This window comes from Drosophila innubila, chromosome X (genome assembly GCF_004354385.1).
Source record: "Drosophila innubila isolate TH190305 chromosome X, UK_Dinn_1.0, whole genome shotgun sequence".
Classification (NCBI taxonomy): Eukaryota; Metazoa; Arthropoda; class Insecta; order Diptera; family Drosophilidae; genus Drosophila; species Drosophila innubila.
Genome location: NC_047626.1, coordinates 1 through 18,014, shown reverse-complemented (window position 1 = coordinate 18,014; position 18,014 = coordinate 1). Strand labels below are relative to the sequence as shown.

Below are 18,014 nucleotides of genomic sequence, written 5' to 3'. Positions count from 1 at the left end.
TTGAGTTCATTGAGTGTGATTGGACTGCAATCGTACTGTTGATCAACGGCGAGTTGCTGCTGCTTCTGGAGTATGTTTTGCCTCAGTGAATTGCGGATTTCATCTCTCTCCCCCTCTGTGTTGGAAAATTTTGGACTGAATCTGTCCTCAAGATGAGTGGCAAAAGCCTCGGCTTTCTCAGCTGTTGTTTTCGTCCAAGCTACGCGGGAATTTGCTCCTCGTCCATTTCCAGCATCAACACCAGTGTTGCCTGTTATTGGGATTTTTATAGAATAATTTGGCTGTACCTGCCGTTTTAATTTGTTAGTAAGTCGCCAGAGTTTTTGCATGCTATAGCGATCTTGAGTATCAATTCCCTCGAATATTTTATTAATATTTTTATTTTTTAGTTTGATGAGTGCTTTCTTCAGTTTATTTTGCGCTGCGTTATAAAGACGTCTAGCCTCTGGAGTGCGCGTTGCCAATAGAATTTGCTTACGATGCTGTTTATCCCGTAGAAGACTTCTGGTTGGTTCATCCAATTCTAAGTCATGATTATGACGATATCTGGATCTAAGCTGGTTGCTTTGGGGCCTACGTGATTTTTGTGATGCAGCGATTGCTGCCTCATTTATGTTGCGTAGAAATATATCGACCGCGTCCTCGATGTCCATGCCGGAGCGAATCTCAGTTTCAAGATGAATCTTCTGCTCTAAAATTTCTTGGAAACGTTTCGTGTCAGCGTTTTTGGAAAGGAGTCGTGGATTGGTATTTTGATTCCCGAAATCTTGGTTTTTATTAGCCAGGAGGTCGACTCTCAGAGGCAGGTGATCTGAATCTAGATCCGTACAAGAGTGAATTTGAAGGCGGGAACTATCTATACCACTGAAGACTGCAAAGTCAATTGCCGATGGATTATTTCTTCTGTTATATGGAAAATGCGTTGCACCGCCCGTGGCCAAAATGTTGAGGCGTCTGTGTGATTGTACAGATGCATATAGAGATTTGCCCCTTTGGCAGCCTCTAGGATTTCCCCACCACATGTGACGGGCGTTCCAATCGCCGCAGAGTATAAATTTAGATTTTACCGCATGTGTTAGATTCTCAAAATGTTTAAATAGTTTAGAGAAATGCTCATGGGTCCATATATATACAGGGGGGCAATATATCGGCGCGATTATAATAATTTCTTTTTTATTATTATTATTTGCAGGCAATAAGGCTATAGGCGCACACTGGAGAAATTCTTCGTTCAATGGCTGAAGGGCAGTATGTCGAATATCAGAACGCACAAAAATAGCGACGCCGCCTTTTCTGTGTGTTTCTGGGTGAGATGCTGTATACGTTTGATAGCCGGATACATTTAAGACGCTAGAATTGGCAGGAGTTCGTGTTTCGATGATCATCATAATTTGAACGGATTCTCGCCGCATGTATAATTCAACTTCTGTCATTTTATTACGCAGGCCGCACGCATTCCAAAATGCAATTTTAAGAGGGCTAGTAGTTATATTATTATTATTAAGATTGTTATTATTTAGTGTGTAATTATTCATTATTTGTTATTTCATTGGCAGTGGGAAATTCGAGGTCCATGGGACAGACATAGTTTTGGTTCTCAGCGCTGTCTTGTTGATACCAAGAAGTAGGTGAGTTATTAATATTGTTATTTTTATTTGAGATTTGCGAAGAAATAAATTGCATGAAAATATTAAATAAACTGTCTATTCTTTTTTCCATACGGGTGAACATTGCCATATTCTGCTCGAGTGCCTGAGATAAAGTGCTGTTTGAGATTGATTGTTGACCCACCTGGAGCTGGAGTTGCTGCTGCTCTTCACGTAATTGTTGCTGTAGACTCGCCAAGTGTTTTTCGGCTGGATTACGTACTCGTTCAGAATTCCTTCCATCACGCATAACTTTGTTATCCGCTGCCTGCTTGGGTGAAGCTGATATGGTTGTTGTAGACTTCTTGGTGGCTGAACGCTGTTGGTGAACTTGACGCGAATTCTGATGGAATTTGAGTTGGTGCCTTTGAATCGAATAATGTCGTCGGGTAGCTGGATTTCCGCTATCACGCACTACACGATTGTGCGACGGCTGCAAGGGGCGCTTTGGTGTGGTAGTCCTTGATTGTGTTGGCTGTTGTTTCTCTGGACCCGGGTGATATTTTGTTTACACTGCTCCTGGCGTAGTTTTAGCTGGAGATTAGTCAGGTGGTTTTCCGCCGGATTTCTTGTGTGAACAACTTTAACGCCGCCACGCACAACTTGGCTGAAAGACATCTTCGCATTACTTTCTTGTGACATTTGAGGATTGGCTGCTGAATGATTCGAGTAAGCTGCAGCGTGGTGAGACTGCGATTTCTGCTGTTGATGTGAGTCAAAGCGCAACGGTTGTCTTTGCTGATGAATTTGTTGATGCCGTTGCTCCTTGGAGTTGACCCGATTTGCGTTGAGTTTGCTTCGAGCCTCCTTAAAGGCAGGACAGCCCTTATAGCAGCTTATATGTTTGCCCCACAATTGGCGCACTTTGGATCAGTCGCTCTGGGTTTGGTACAAGCAGTCGAGGATGCTCCAGCACATTTCATACACTTGAAAGGGCGTCTGCAGTAGTTCTTTGTATGTCCGTAGTTTTGGCAGCGGTGGCATTGAGCTGGATCACGCGGTTTTGCTTGACGCTCAACTACAACAGATTGCCTGTCCAACTCTTTTAGTTTAAGAACATCTTCATGACTTCCGTCAACCTGCGGCTCAATTCTATTTCAAAAGATTTAGGGGGTTGCCAGTGAATCTATGTTTCATAAGACGAACAGAGCGTGTTTTGAAACCAAGCTTGTTCAATTCATTTTGCAGCCAAAGGCGCGGTGTGGAATGATGCAGATAACGCAAGATTACATGAAATCCCTTATTGCTACGCAGCTGGTGAGTATGTATGTGGACGTTGTCTTCTGTCAGGGCAATTTGAATGGCGTGGTAAGTAGCCATATCGTCACATAGGATACGTAGCCCGCTTCCAAATGTTGCTTTTGTTTTAAATTTACCAACTGCATGATTTTTTTTTAATTTTTCCAGAAGCGGCATGATTTCAGGCACCACTTGTAAGAAAATAGGCGGGATTTTTTTGCTTTCTATATTATTTATTAAGATTTGTGGAACATGCTGCTGTTGTGCCTGCTGAGGCAATTGCTCGTTGTTTTCTTGTGCTTGCTGTAGTTGTGTTTTCTGTTGTATTGTCTGTTCCTGGCTGTTTCGTTGTTGATTCTCGTTTCGTTGTTTTTTTTTTTCCGGTTCCCTTTGTGTCTGTTCATTAAGTTGCTGTCGGCGTGACTCTTGGTGAAGTTGAATGGCAAATCCGCTTTTGAAGATTGGTGTTGCAATGGTCTGGCCTATGACAGTAGGTTCAGCGACAGGCTCGTCCATGGCATTGCATCTCCTTTTTTTAGGCGACTGCCATGAGGTGGAACATGCCGTTGGACCTGGAATAATTAGTTCCTGAGGCAGTAGAGGCGGGACACTAGAGAGCCAGTTTTGAATTTTATTTTTATTATAGGTGCTGGCTTCTTCAGGTGTAATTTGTGTCCTCGTAAATGTCGGTGAGGGAGTCTCATGTGTCAAAGAGGGTAATAAACTTCTCTTTACAGTCATTGTAGCTTTTTCCATTTCTGTTGTGTTGTTGCTTGTGCTTATTTGATGTTGTTCAGTATTTTGTTGCCTCGGGATGCCAGACAATTTGGCATTTGTCATATCATTATTAATTTTTTGCAGTGCATTGCTCAGAACTTTTGGCGCGAACTTTGGTGGTGTGTGTGCTCTGCTCTCTTCTGCTGTGGTTGCGTTGGTGTGTGTCGGCGGGGAAGATGGCGCTGACTTGTGTACGTGTGGTACATTTTGCGTGCTGTTTTGTGGTGTATGTGTGTGTGTGTGTGTGTGTGTACCGTTTGTAATGATACGTGTCATTGGTGTGTCTGCGTTAGTATTAATTTTGGGCGGGGAAAGTGGTGATAGTATGCGTTTTGGCGGCAATTTTTTTACATACAGGTGCCTGAAGTTCATGGGGCTCATGGAATTTTCCACGATCGTATTTTGAAAGGGATCTGGTGACGTTTCCATTGCGGCTTCGTCAGCGATTTCATCAGAATCGTACATGGTCTCGGCTACGAAGGAACCAGAAACACCAGCTGGCTTGGCGGATATGTTCGAGTCGGACTGGGTAAGGAGAGAAACGATACACTCACCGTTTACTCTGTCAGTCGTCGTTGGTTTAATTTCTGCATTTTGCTTTGAGACTGTAGTGGCATAGGCATCCATGGTTGCTTGACGGTCTGTTAAGGCACTGATGATGATCGGCTTGGTTAAATACGCGGGCATAGATTTTTCCACGATTGAATTATCAGATTTACTGGGGACAGGCAATATATATGATGCCTTGATACCAAAGTCATAACCGACCGATAATGTAGAAACATTGGAGGACGGATACTCCACGTCAGATCCCGGCATTAATTTTTTATTATTTTTGTTAATTAATTTTTTTTTTTAACCTTTTTTTTGTTAACCACTTGCCCGTCATTTTTTTTTTAACCACTTGCCCGTCAGAATCACACTGCCGGTTAATTTTATTAAACTCAACTATTACTACGTTACAGCAATTTTTTTTGAATTTTATCTTACGTTGACAAACAATCTGGCAACCTTAAAAAATATCGCATGACAAATTTAGTATTTTCTTATTATTAGCGTTGACAAACAATCTGGCAACCTTAAAAAATATCGCATGACAAATTTAGTATTTTCTTATTATTAGCGGGTTGGCAGCCCCATAACTATCGTATTATTATATTTTTTACATTTTTCACAGGTTAGCAGCCCCGTTTTCAATAGAAGCCATATTGGAAAAATGAAATGTAAACAAAGCAGCAAAATTGGACAATTGAAAGATAAGTTAAGATTAGTTTACAATTTTAGGTAATATTAATATACTATTTTATTTATTTAATAGGAAATAACTGCGACGGTTGTCACGGGACGTCTGGCGGTCGCCCTCTGCGTGCCGTGCATCTCCTCCAAATTATGCATGAACTTGAACGGCAATTACAACACGAGGTGCCGCAGCGATGTTGAGGAATTCGTCTTCTTGGAATTATATGACCCAGGGATAGGTCGTATTGGAAGTGAGGTGCATGCCTGAGTCCGTGCAGGCGTGAAAAGGCGTTGCTGATGTAATTTGCTTGGGCCATATGGGAAACATTGTCAAATCCTGATTGTGCGTCACGCCGCGCAGGACAGCGCTGGGCGTCGCGTCCACTTGTCACCTCTGGCGGTCGCCATCTGTGAAGTCGCCATTGGCCAGCCATAGAAGCAACTTGTGGCAGTGTTGGCGTCTCGTGTGACCGAAGTTGTCGTCTGGGGCGTCTCCAGGCAGGAGTCAGTGAAATCTGAAAGAAAGGCGCCAAGAGTGTGACGGGCGCTGGCATACATACCAGGCTAGTCAGGATTGACCAGCCAATCAGCAGAATATCTGCAGCCGTGCATCTGCGGGACATGGATGTGCGTCCTCCTGCAGTGCAGCTGTGAGAGATAGGATTTCTGGGCACGCTGCGTCGCATTGCCATCTCGTCGTCATCAAGAATGCGGATGAGCTCCTCTGGGTCTGCTCCAGGCCAATGTTCAGCAATGTTTCTTGGCTAGTGATGGCTTCGTGTTGCTCTACGATGATTGGCTGCTGTGTAACCGATTGTGCTGGCTGCTCATCTGCGTCTTGTGAAGGCTGCGAGTCAGTTAGTGAAAATGTTTCGACAGGTGGCGGCGGCTCTTGGCCTGGTCGAACATAATCTGGAATGACGATTCGTTGGATAGCTGGCGGTTGATCCCAGATGAGGGCTATAGCAACGTCTCTGGTATGTTCTCCATTTCTGTATTTGCGCCTGTAAATATTAATCTGCTCTTCTGTCAATCTTAATCCAATAGGCGGCTGATTGAATCTTCTAGGAGGCGGGGGATTTGTATGCGTTGCTGGCGTTGGTATCGTTGCCTGTGGAATCTGCTCCCGTCTTTCGATGACCTGAACTGGATTCCTTTGCATTGATGGCGTTGGTATCGTTGCCTCTGTAGACCGTTCCTGTCCCTCAATTACATAATCAGGAACAATTATACGTTGTATTGCCGCTGGCTGGCCCTGAATAATAGCCACCGCCGCCTCTCTTGTAAGTTGGCCATTTCTATATCTTCGCCTATAAGCATTAATTTGCATTTCACAAAATCTTCTAGGAGGAGAACGGGATCTCAGTAGCTGACGACGTCTGGTTTCCTCAGCCAATCTTTCGGTCTCTTGCCTGTCCAGCTCTTCCTCTTCTAAGCGCAGTAGCGTGGGAAGAAACGGAATGATTTGTTGCCTTTGCTCCGGCCTATCATCGCGCTGGATATTGTCATTCTGAACTGGTGAATTTTGCGGGCCTTGGATTTGAGCACGAGCTAGTGATTGCAGCGGCAAAATATGTTGTTGTAATTGCTGTAAATAACGTGGCCTCCGTAGACGCTGCGGCTCATAAGGCTGGATTATTAAATTTCGTGCCTCGGGGTTTGCGTGAACTGAGCAAGAATTGGCAAAGCGGGCGCTGGCTAGCTGAAAGACTTCATCAATTGATTTTAGATCGTAAGTGTCACGTAGTGTCGAGCTTCTGATGTATAATGACGCATTAACTGAGTTTCTTATTATTTTATTTTGCAGGCTCTGTAATCGATTGACATGAGTGTCACATGTGAGGGCTCCCAAATGGAATGGCGTATTGCCAAATAGGCATAATAAGTTGCTTAATAATTAGCGCTTTGCACTCCTTTGCCAGACGACTCCTTTGCCGATCAGCCACATCAGCTTGCATTCACGAGCTCTTACTCTGATTTTGAGTTTCTTGACATGATGCTCAAGGGTGAGTTTCCTGTCGAGTGTGACTCCCAGGTAAGTCTGTGCATTTACGCACGGAGCCAGTTCTCCGTTAATTAGTGGAGACCTTCGCTTATCTGTGTCGTTTAATTTACGCAGCGTAAAGATGATATGTCCTGTTTTGCTTGGATTGATGTTGATGGCCCACTTTTTAGCCCATTGGGAAAAATGCACGAGGTAACTCTGATTCTCTCTAACGGCGGATGCAGGAACATCAGAGGCACACATGATCACCGTATCATCGGCGTACGTAGATAGTAGCATGCGATTCTGATTTGGTTGTAAATTCACGCGTCTCTGTGTGAGTATTGGCATTGGCATGTCCGAGGAATAAATGGTGTATAAAATTGGCCCCAAAACGCTTCCTTGGGGCACGCCCGCTGAAACACGACCTGTTTTTGATTTAGTGCCATCGCTTAGGCTTACTGTGAAGGTACGCTCTCTAAGGTAACTCTGGAGGATGTTGAACAATTGAAGAGGCAGAATCTGGATTAACTTATAAAGAAGGCCGTCGTGCCACACGCGGTCGAATGCCTCTGCTATGTCAACAAAGACTGCCGAGCAGAATTTTCTTTCTTCGTATGCCTGTAAGATAAACTGAGTGACTCTGGCCAACTGCTGCTCTGTGCCGTGTTCGCGTCTAAATCCAAACTGGTGGTTGGGTACAGCCTTGGCAAAATCTTGAATATTGAACAATCTGAACATAATCAATTTTTCGAAAATTTTCGACAGCCCAGAAAGTAAGCTTATCGGGCGATAAGACGTCATTTCGGATGTTGATTTTTTTCCTGGCTTTAGGATAAGAGTAATGCCGGCATGCTTCCATTGTTTTGGAAAATGCCCGTATTTTATTATAGAGTTGTAGATTATAACAAGATATTCGAGCGCTTTTTGTGGCAAGCATTTTATTAATCTGTTATCTATTTTATCTTCTCCAGGTGACTTGGCCAATTCTAGAGCTTGAATTTCGATCTTGAGTTCATTGAGTGTGATTGGACTGCAATCGTACTGTTGATCAACGGCGAGTTGCTGCTGCTTCTGGAGTATGTTTTGCCTCAGTGAATTGCGGATTTCATCTCTCCCCTCTGTGTTGGAAAATTTTGGACTGAATCTGTCCTCAAGATGAGTGGCAAAAGCCTCGGCTTTCTCAGCTGTTGTTTTCGTCCAAGCTACGCGGAATTTGCTCCTCGTCCATTTCCAGCATCAACACCAGTGTTGCCTGTTATTGGGATTTTATAGAATAATTTGGCTGTACCTGCCGTTTTAATTTGTTAGTAAGTCGCCAGAGTTTTTGCATGCTATAGCGATCTTGAGTATCAATTCCCTCGAATATTTTATTAATATTTTTATTTTTTAGTTTGATGAGTGCTTTCTTCAGTTTATTTTGCTTTTTTTTTTTTTGTTAACCACTTGCCCGTCAGAATCACACTGCCGGTAAATTTTATTAAACTCAACTATTACTACGTTACAGCAATTTTTTTTGAATTTTATCTTACGTTGACAAACAATCTGGCAACCTTAAAAAATATCGCATGACAAATTTAGTATTTTCTTATTATTAGCGTTGACAAACAATCTGGCAACCTTAAAAAATATCGCATGACAAATTTAGTATTTTCTTATTATTAGCGGGTTGGCAGCCCCATAACTATCGTATTATTATATTTTTTACATTTTTCACAGGTTAGCAGCCCCGTTTTCAATAGAAGCCATATTGGAAAAATGAAATGTAAACAAAGCAGCAAAATTGGACAATTGAAAGATAAGTTAAGATTAGTTTACAATTTTTAGGTAATATTAATATACTATTTTATTTATTTAATAGGAAATAACTGCGACGGTTGTCACGGGACGTCTGGCGGTCGCCCTCTGCGTGCCGTGCATCTCCAAATTATGCATGAACTTGAACGGCAATTACAACACGAGGTGCCGCAGCGATGTTGAGGAATTCGTCTTCTTGGAATTATATGACCCAGGGATAGGTCGTATTGGAAGTGAGGTGCATGCCTGAGTCCGTGCAGGCGTGAAAAGGCGTTGCTGATGTAATTTGCTTGGGCCATATGGGAAACATTGTCAAATCCTGATTGTGCGTCACGCCGCGCAGGACAGCGCTGGGCGTCGCGTCCACTTGTCACCTCTGGCGGTCGCCATCTGTGAAGTCGCCATTGGCCAGCCATAGAAGCAACTTGTGGCAGTGTTGGCGTCTCGTGTGACCGAAGTTGTCGTCTGGGGCGTCTCCAGGCAGGAGTCAGTGAAATCTGAAAGAAAGGCGCCAAGAGTGTGACGTGCGCTGGCATACATACCAGGCTAGTCAGGATTGACCAGCCAATCAGCAGAATATCTGCAGCCGTGCATCTGCGGGACATGGATGTGCGTCCTCCTGCAGTGCAGCTGTGAGAGATAGGATTTCTGGGCACGCTGCGTCGCATTGCCATCTCGTCGTCATCAAGAATGCGGATGAGCTCCCTCTGGGTCTGCTCCAGGCCAATGTTCAGCAATGTTTCTTGGCTAGTGATGGCTTCGTGTTGCTCTACGATGATTGGCTGCTGTGTAACCGATTGTGCTGGCTGCTCATCTGCGTCTTGTGAAGGCTGCGAGTCAGTTAGTGAAAATGTTTCGACAGGTGGCGGCGGCTCTTGGCCTGGTCGAACATAATCTGGAATGACGATTCGTTGGATAGCTGGCGGTTGATCCCAGATGAGGGCTATAGCAACGTCTCTGGTATGTTCTCCATTTCTGTATTTGCGCCTGTAAATATTAATCTGCTCTTCTGTCAATCTTAATCCAATAGGCGGCTGATTGAATCTTCTAGGAGGCGGGGGATTTGTATGCGTTGCTGGCGTTGGTATCGTTGCCTGTGGAATCTGCTCCCGTCTTTCGATGACCTGAACTGGATTCCTTTGCATTGATGGCGTTGGTATCGTTGCCTCTGTAGACCGTTCCTGTCCCTCAATTACATAATCAGGAACAATTATACGTTGTATTGCCGCTGGCTGGCCCTGAATAATAGCCACCGCCGCCTCTCTTGTAAGTTGGCCATTTCTATATCTTCGCCTATAAGCATTAATTTGCATTTCACAAAATCTTCTAGGAGGAGAACGGGATCTCAGTAGCTGACGACGTCTGGTTTCCTCAGCCAATCTTTCGGTCTCTTGCCTGTCCAGCTCTTCCTCTTCTAAGCGCAGTAGCGTGGGAAGAAACGGAATGATTTGTTGCCTTTGCTCCGGCCTATCATCGCGCTGGATATTGTCATTCTGAACTGGTGAATTTTGCGGGCCTTGGATTTGAGCACGAGCTAGTGATTGCAGCGGCAAAATATGTTGTTGTAATTGCTGTAAATAACGTGGCCTCCGTAGACGCTGCGGCTCATAAGGCTGGATTATTAAATTTCGTGCCTCGGGTTTGCGTGAACTGAGCAAGAATTGGCAAAGCGGGCGCTGGCTAGCTGAAAGACTTCATCAATTGATTTTAGATCGTAAGTGTCACGTAGTGTCGAGCTTCTGATGTATAATGACGCATTAACTGAGTTTCTTATTATTTTATTTTGCAGGCTCTGTAATCGATTGACATGAGTGTCACATGTGAGGGCTCCCAAATGGGAATGGCGTATTGCCAAATAGGCATAATAAGTTGCTTAATAATTAGCGCTTTGCACTCCTTTGCCAGACGACTCCTTTTGCCGATCAGCCACATCAGCTTGCATTCACGAGCTCTTACTCTGATTTTGAGTTTCTTGACATGATGCTCAAGGGTGAGTTTCCTGTCGAGTGTGACTCCCAGGTAAGTCTGTGCATTTACGCACGGAGCCAGTTCTCCGTTAATTAGTGGAGACCTTCGCTTATCTGTGTCGTTTAATTTACGCAGCGTAAAGATGATATGTCCTGTTTTGCTTGGATTGATGTTGATGGCCCACTTTTAGCCCATTGGGAAAAATGCACGAGGTAACTCTGATTTCTCTAACGGCGGATGCAGGAACATCAGAGGCACACATGATCACCGTATCATCGGCGTACGTAGATAGTAGCATGCGATTCTGATTTGGTTGTAAATTCACGCGTCTCTGTGTGAGTATTGGCATTGGCATGTCCGAGGAATAAATGGTGTATAAAATTGGCCCCAAAACGCTTCCTTGGGGCACGCCCGCTGAAACACGACCTGTTTTTGATTTAGTGCCATCGCTTAGGCTTACTGTGAAGGTACGCTCTAAGGTAACTCTGGAGGATGTTGAACAATTGAAGAGGCAGAATCTGGATTAACTTATAAAGAAGGCCGTCGTGCCACACGCGGTCGAATGCCTCTGCTATGTCAACAAAGACTGCCGAGCAGAATTTTCTTTCTTCGTATGCCTGTAAGATAAACTGAGTGACTCTGGCCAACTGCTGCTCTGTGCCGTGTTCGCGTCTAAATCCAAACTGGTGGTTGGGTACAGCCTTGGCAAAATCTTGAATATTGAACAATCTGAACATAATCAATTTTTCGAAAATTTTCGACAGCCCAGAAAGTAAGCTTATCGGGCGATAAGACGTCATTTCGGATGTTGATTTTTTTCCTGGCTTTAGGATAAGAGTAATGCCGGCATGCTTCCATTGTTTTGGAAAATGCCCGTATTTTATTATAGAGTTGTAGATTATAACAAGATATTCGAGCGCTTTTTGTGGCAAGCATTTTATTAATCTGTTATCTATTTTATCTTCTCCAGGTGACTTGGCCAATTCTAGAGCTTGAATTTCGATCTTGAGTTCATTGAGTGTGATTGACTGCAATCGTACTGTTGATCAACGGCGAGTTGCTGCTGCTTCTGGAGTATGTTTTGCCTCAGTGAATTGCGGATTTCATCTCTCCCCTCTGTGTTGGAAAATTTTGGACTGAATCTGTCCTCAAGATGAGTGGCAAAAGCCTCGGCTTTCTCAGCTGTTGTTTTCGTCCAAGCTACGCGGGAATTTGCTCCTCGTCCATTTCCAGCATCAACACCAGTGTTGCCTGTTATTGGGATTTTTATAGAATAATTTGGCTGTACCTGCCGTTTTAATTTGTTAGTAAGTCGCCAGAGTTTTTGCATGCTATAGCGATCTTGAGTATCAATTCCCTCGAATATTTTATTAATATTTTTATTTTTAGTTTGATGAGTGCTTTCTTCAGTTTATTTTGCGCTGCGTTATAAAGACGTCTAGCCTCTGGAGTGCGCGTTGCCAATAGAATTTGCTTACGATGCTGTTTATCCCGTAGAAGACTTCTGGTTGGTTCATCCAATTCTAAGTCATGATTATGACGATATCTGGATCTAAGCTGGTTGCTTTGGGGCCTACGTGATTTTTGTGATGCAGCGATTGCTGCCTCATTTATGTTGCGTAGAAATATATCGACCGCGTCCTCGATGTCCATGCCGGAGCGAATCTCAGTTTCAAGATGAATCTTCTGCTCTAAAATTTCTTGGAAACGTTTCGTGTCAGCGTTTTTTGGAAAGGAGTCGTGGATTGGTATTTTGATTCCCGAAATCTTGGTTTTTATTAGCCAGGAGGTCGACTCTCAGAGGCAGGTGATCTGAATCTAGATCCGTACAAGAGTGAATTTGAAGGCGGGAGCTATCTATACCACTGAAGACTGCAAAGTCAATTGCCGATGGATTATTTCTTCTGTTATATGGAAAATGCGTTGCACCGCCCGTGGCCAAAATGTTGAGGCGTCTGTGTGATTGTACAGATGCATATAGAGATTTGCCCCTTTGGCAGCCTCTAGGATTTCCCCACCACATGTGACGGGCGTTCCAATCGCCGCAGAGTATAAATTTAGATTTTACCGCATGTGTTAGATTCTCAAAATGTTTAAATAGTTTAGAGAAATGCTCATGGGTCCATATATATACAGGGGGGCAATATATCGGCGCGATTATAATAATTTCTTTTTTATTATTATTATTTGCAGGCAATAAGGCTATAGGCGCACACTGGAGAAATTCTTCGTTCAATGGCTGAAGGGCAGTATGTCGAATATCAGAACGCACAAAAAATAGCGACGCCGCCTTTCTGTGTGTTTCTGGGTGAGATGCTGTATACGTTTGATAGCCGGATACATTTAAGACGCTAGAATTGGCAGGAGTTCGTGTTTCGATGATCATCATAATTTGAACGGATTCTCGCCGCATGTATAATTCAACTTCTGTCATTTTATTACGCAGGCCGCACGCATTCCAAAATGCAATTTTAAGAGGGCTAGTAGTTATATTATTATTATTAAGATTGTTATTATTTAGTGTGTAATTATTCATTATTTGTTATTTCATTGGCAGTGGGAAATTCGAGGTCCATGGGACAGACATAGTTTTGGTTCTCAGCGCTGTCTTGTTGATACCAAGAAGTAGGTGAGTTATTAATATTGTTATTTTTATTTGAGATTTGCGAAGAAATAAATTGCATGAAAATATTAAATAAACTGTCTATTCTTTTTTCCATACGGGTGAACATTGCCATATTCTGCTCGAGTGCCTGAGATAAAGTGCTGTTTGAGATTGATTGTTGACCCACCTGGAGCTGGAGTTGCTGCTGCTCTTCACGTAATTGTTGCTGTAGACTCGCCAAGTGTTTTCGGCTGGATTACGTACTCGTTCAGAATTCCTTCCATCACGCATAACTTTGTTATCCGCTGCCTGCTTGGGTGAAGCTGATATGGTTGTTGTAGACTTCTTGGTGGCTGAACGCTGTTGGTGAACTTGACGCGAATTCTGATGGAATTTGAGTTGGTGCCTTTGAATCGAATAATGTCGTCGGGTAGCTGGATTTCCGCTATCACGCACTACACGATTGTGCGACGGCTGCAAGGGCGCTTTGGTGTGGTAGTCCTTGATTGTGTTGGCTGTTGTTTCTCTGGACCCGGAGTGATATTTTGTTTACACTGCTCCTGGCGTAGTTTTAGCTGGAGATTAGTCAGGTGGTTTTCCGCCGGATTTCTTGTGTGAACAACTTTAACGCCGCCACGCACAACTTGGCTGAAAGACATCTTCGCATTACTTTCTTGTGACATTTGAGGATTGGCTGCTGAATGATTCGAGTAAGCTGCAGCGTGGTGAGACTGCGATTTCTGCTGTTGATGTGAGTCAAAGCGCAACGGTTGTCTTTGCTGATGAATTTGTTGATGCCGTTGCTCCTTGGAGTTGACCCGATTTGCGTTGAGTTTGCTTCGAGCCTCCTTAAAGGCAGGACAGCCCTTATAGCAGCTTATATGTTTGCCCCCACAATTGGCGCACTTTGGATCAGTCGCTCTGGGTTTGGTACAAGCAGTCGAGGGATGCTCTCCAGCACATTTCATACACTTGAAAGGGCGTCTGCAGTAGTTCTTTGTATGTCCGTAGTTTTGGCAGCGGTGGCATTGAGCTGGATCACGCGGTTTTGCTTGACGCTCAACTACAACAGATTGCCTGTCCAACTCTTTTAGTTTAAGAACATCTTCATGACTTCCGTCAACCTGCGGCTCCAATTCTATTTCAAAAAGATTTAGGGGGTTGCCAGTGAATCTATGTTTCATAAGACGAACAGAGCGTGTTTTGAAACCAAGCTTGTTCAATTCATTTTGCAGCCAAAGGCGCGGTGTGGAATGATGCAGATAACGCAAGATTACATGAAACCTTATTGCTACGCAGCTGGTGAGTATGTATGTGGACGTTGTCTTCTGTCAGGGCAATTTGAATGGCGTGGTAAGTAGCCATATCGTCACATAGGATACGTAGCCGCTTCCAAATGTTGCTTTTGTTTTAAATTTACCAACTGCATGATTTTTTTTTAATTTTTCCAGAAGCGGCATGATTTCAGGCACCACTTGTAAGAAAATAGGCGGATTTTTTTGCTTTCTATATTATTTATTAAGATTTGTGGAACATGCTGCTGTTGTGCCTGCTGAGGCAATTGCTCGTTGTTTTCTTGTGCTTGCTGTAGTTGTGTTTTCTGTTGTATTGTCTGTTCCTGGCTGTTTCGTTGTTGATTCTCTTTGTTGTTTTTTTTTCCGGTTCCCTTTGTGTCTGTTCATTAAGTTGCTGTCGGCGTGACTCTTGGTGAAGTTGAATGGCAAATCCGCTTTTGAAGATTGGTGTTGCAATGGTCTGGCCTATGACAGTAGGTTCAGCGACAGGCTCGTCCATGGCATTGCATCTCCTTTTTTAGGCGACTGCCATGAGGTGGAACATGCCGTTGGACCTGGAATAATTAGTTCCTGAGGCAGTAGAGGCGGGACACTAGAGAGCCAGTTTTGAATTTTATTTTATTATAGGTGCTGGCTTCTTCAGGTGTAATTTGTGTCCTCGTAAATGTCGGTGAGGGAGTCTCATGTGTCAAAGAGGGTAATAAACTTCTCTTTACAGTCATTGTAGCTTTTTCCATTTCTGTTGTGTTGTTGCTTGTGCTTATTTGATGTTGTTCAGTATTTTGTTGCCTCGGGATGCCAGACAATTTGGCATTTGTCATATCATTATTAATTTTTGCAGTGCATTGCTCAGAACTTTGGCGCGAACTTTGGTGTGTGTGCTCTGCTCTTCTGCTGTGGTTGCGTTGTGTGTGTCGGCGGGGAAGATGGCGCTGACTTGTGTACGTGTGGCATTTTTGCGCTGTTTTGTGGTGTATGTGTGTGTGTGTGTGTGTGTACCGTTTGTAATGATACGTGTCATTGGTGTGTCTGCGTTAGTATTAATTTTGGGCGGGAAAGTGGTGATAGTATGCGTTTTGGCGGCATTTTTACATACAGGTGCCTGAAGTTCATGGGGCTCATGGAATTTTCCACGATCGTATTTTGAAAGGGATCTGGTGACGTTTCCATTGCGGCTTCGTCAGCGATTTCATCAGAATCGTACATGGTCTCGGCTACGAAGGAACCAGAAACACCAGGGCTTGGCGGATATGTTCGAGTCGGACTGTAAGGAGAGAAACGATACACTCACCGTTTACTCTGTCAGTCGTCGTTGGTTAATTTCTGCATTTGCTTTGAGATGTAGTGGCATAGGCATCCATGGTTGCTTGACGGTCTGTTAAGGCACTTGATGATCGGCTTTGTTAAATACGCGGGCATAGATTTTCCACGATTGAATTATCAGATTTCTGGGGACAGGCATATATGATGCCTTGATACCAAAGTCATAACCGACCGATAATGTAAACATTGAGGACGGATAACTCCACGTCAGATCCTGGCATTAATTTTTTTATTATTTTTTGTTAACTACTTTTTTTTTTTTTTTTTTTTTTTTTTTTTTTGTTAACCACTTGCCCGTCAGAATCACACTGCCGGTAAATTTTATTAACTCAACTATTTTTTTTTTTTTTTTTAACCACTTGCCCGTCAGAATCACACTGCCGGTAAATTTTATTAAACTCAACTATTACTACGTTACAGCAATTTTTTTTGAATTTTATCTTACGTTGACAAACAATCTGGCAACCTTAAAAAATATCGTGACAAATTTAGTATTTTCTTATTATTAGCGTTGACAAACAATCTGGCAACCTTAAAAAAATATCGCATGACAAATTTAGTATTTTCTTATTATTAGCGGGTTGGCAGCCCCATAACTATCGTATTATTATATTTTTACATTTTTCACAGGTTAGCAGCCCGTTTTCAATAGAAGCCATATTGAAAAATGAAATGTAAACAAAGCAAAATTGGACAATTGAAAGATAAGTTAAGATTAGTTTACAATTTTAGGTAATATTAATATACTATTTTATTTATTTAATAGGAAATAACTGCGACGGTTGTCACGGGACGTCTGGCGGTCGCCCTCTGCGCCGTGCATCTCCTCCAAATTATGCATGAACTTGAACGGCAATTACAACACGAGGTGCCGCAGCGATGTTGAGGAATTCGTCTTCTTGGAATTATATGACCCAGGGATAGGTCGTATTGAAGTGAGGTGCATGCCTGAGTCCGTGCAGGCGTGAAAGGCGTTGCTGATGTAATTTGCTTGGGCCATATGGGAAACATTGTCAAATCCTGATTGTGCGTCACGCCGCGCAGGACAGCGGGCGTCGCGTCCACTTGTCACCTCTGGCGGTCGCCATCTGTGAAGTCGCCATTGGCCAGCCATAGAAGCAACTTGTGGCAGTGTTGGCGTCTCGTGTGACCGAAGTTGTCGTCTGGGGCGTCTCCAGGCAGGAGTCAGTGAAATCTGAAAAGAAAGGCGCCAAGAGTGTGACGGGCGCTGGCATGGCTACCAGGCTAGTCAGGATTGACCAGCCAATCAGCAGAATATTCTGCAGCCGTGCATCTGCGGGACATGGATGTGCGTCCTCCTGCAGTGCAGCTGTGAGAGATAGGATTTCTGGGCACGCTGCGTCGCATTGCCATCTCGTCGTCATCAAGAACGGATGAGCCCTCTGGTCTGTCTGCTCAGGGTGTTCAGCAATGTTTCTTGGCTAGTGATGGCTTCTGTGTTGCTCTACGATGATTGGCTGCTGTGTAACCGATTGTGCTGGCTGCTCATCTGCGTCTTGTGAAGGCTGCGAGTCAGTTATTAGTGAAAATGTTTCGACAGGTGGCGGCGGCTCTTGGCCTGGTCACATAATCTGGAATGACGATTCGTTGGATAGCTGGCGGTTGATCCCAGATGAGGCTATAGCAACGTCTCTGGTATGTTCTCCATTTCTGTATTTGCGCCTGTAAATATTAATCTGCTCTTCTGTCAATCTTAATCCAATAGGCGGCTGATTGAATCTTCTAGGAGGCGGGGATTTGTATGCGTTGCTGGCGTTAATGCTGTTTGTGGAATCTGCTCCCGTCTTTCGATGACCTGAACTGATTCCTTTGCATTGATGGCGTTGGTATCGTTTCTCTGTAGACCGTTCCTGTCCCTCAATTACATAATCAGGAACAATTATATTGTTGTATTGCCGCTGGCTGGCCCTGACATAGCCACCGCCGCCTCTCTTGTAAGTTGGCCTCTATATCTTCGCCTATAAGCATTAATTTGTTTCACAAAATCTTCTAGGAGGAGAACGGGATCTCAGTAGCTGACGACGTCTGGTTTCCTCAGCCAATCTTTCGGTCTCTTGCCTGTCCAGCTCTTCCTCTTCTAAGCGCAGTAGCGTGGGAAGAAACGAATGATTTGTTGCCTT

General features: G+C 43.8%; 1 long non-coding RNA gene across 1 annotated transcript; it reads left to right on the top strand.

Annotated features, from left to right (window-relative positions):
- Window positions 1-1,478, top strand: LOC117794361. The gene is made up of 2 exons (XR_004618411.1): window positions 1-306; window positions 390-1,478. It is a non-coding gene; the product is annotated as an uncharacterized LOC117794361 (long non-coding RNA).
- The last annotated feature ends 16,536 nt before the right edge of the window (window positions 1,479-18,014 follow it).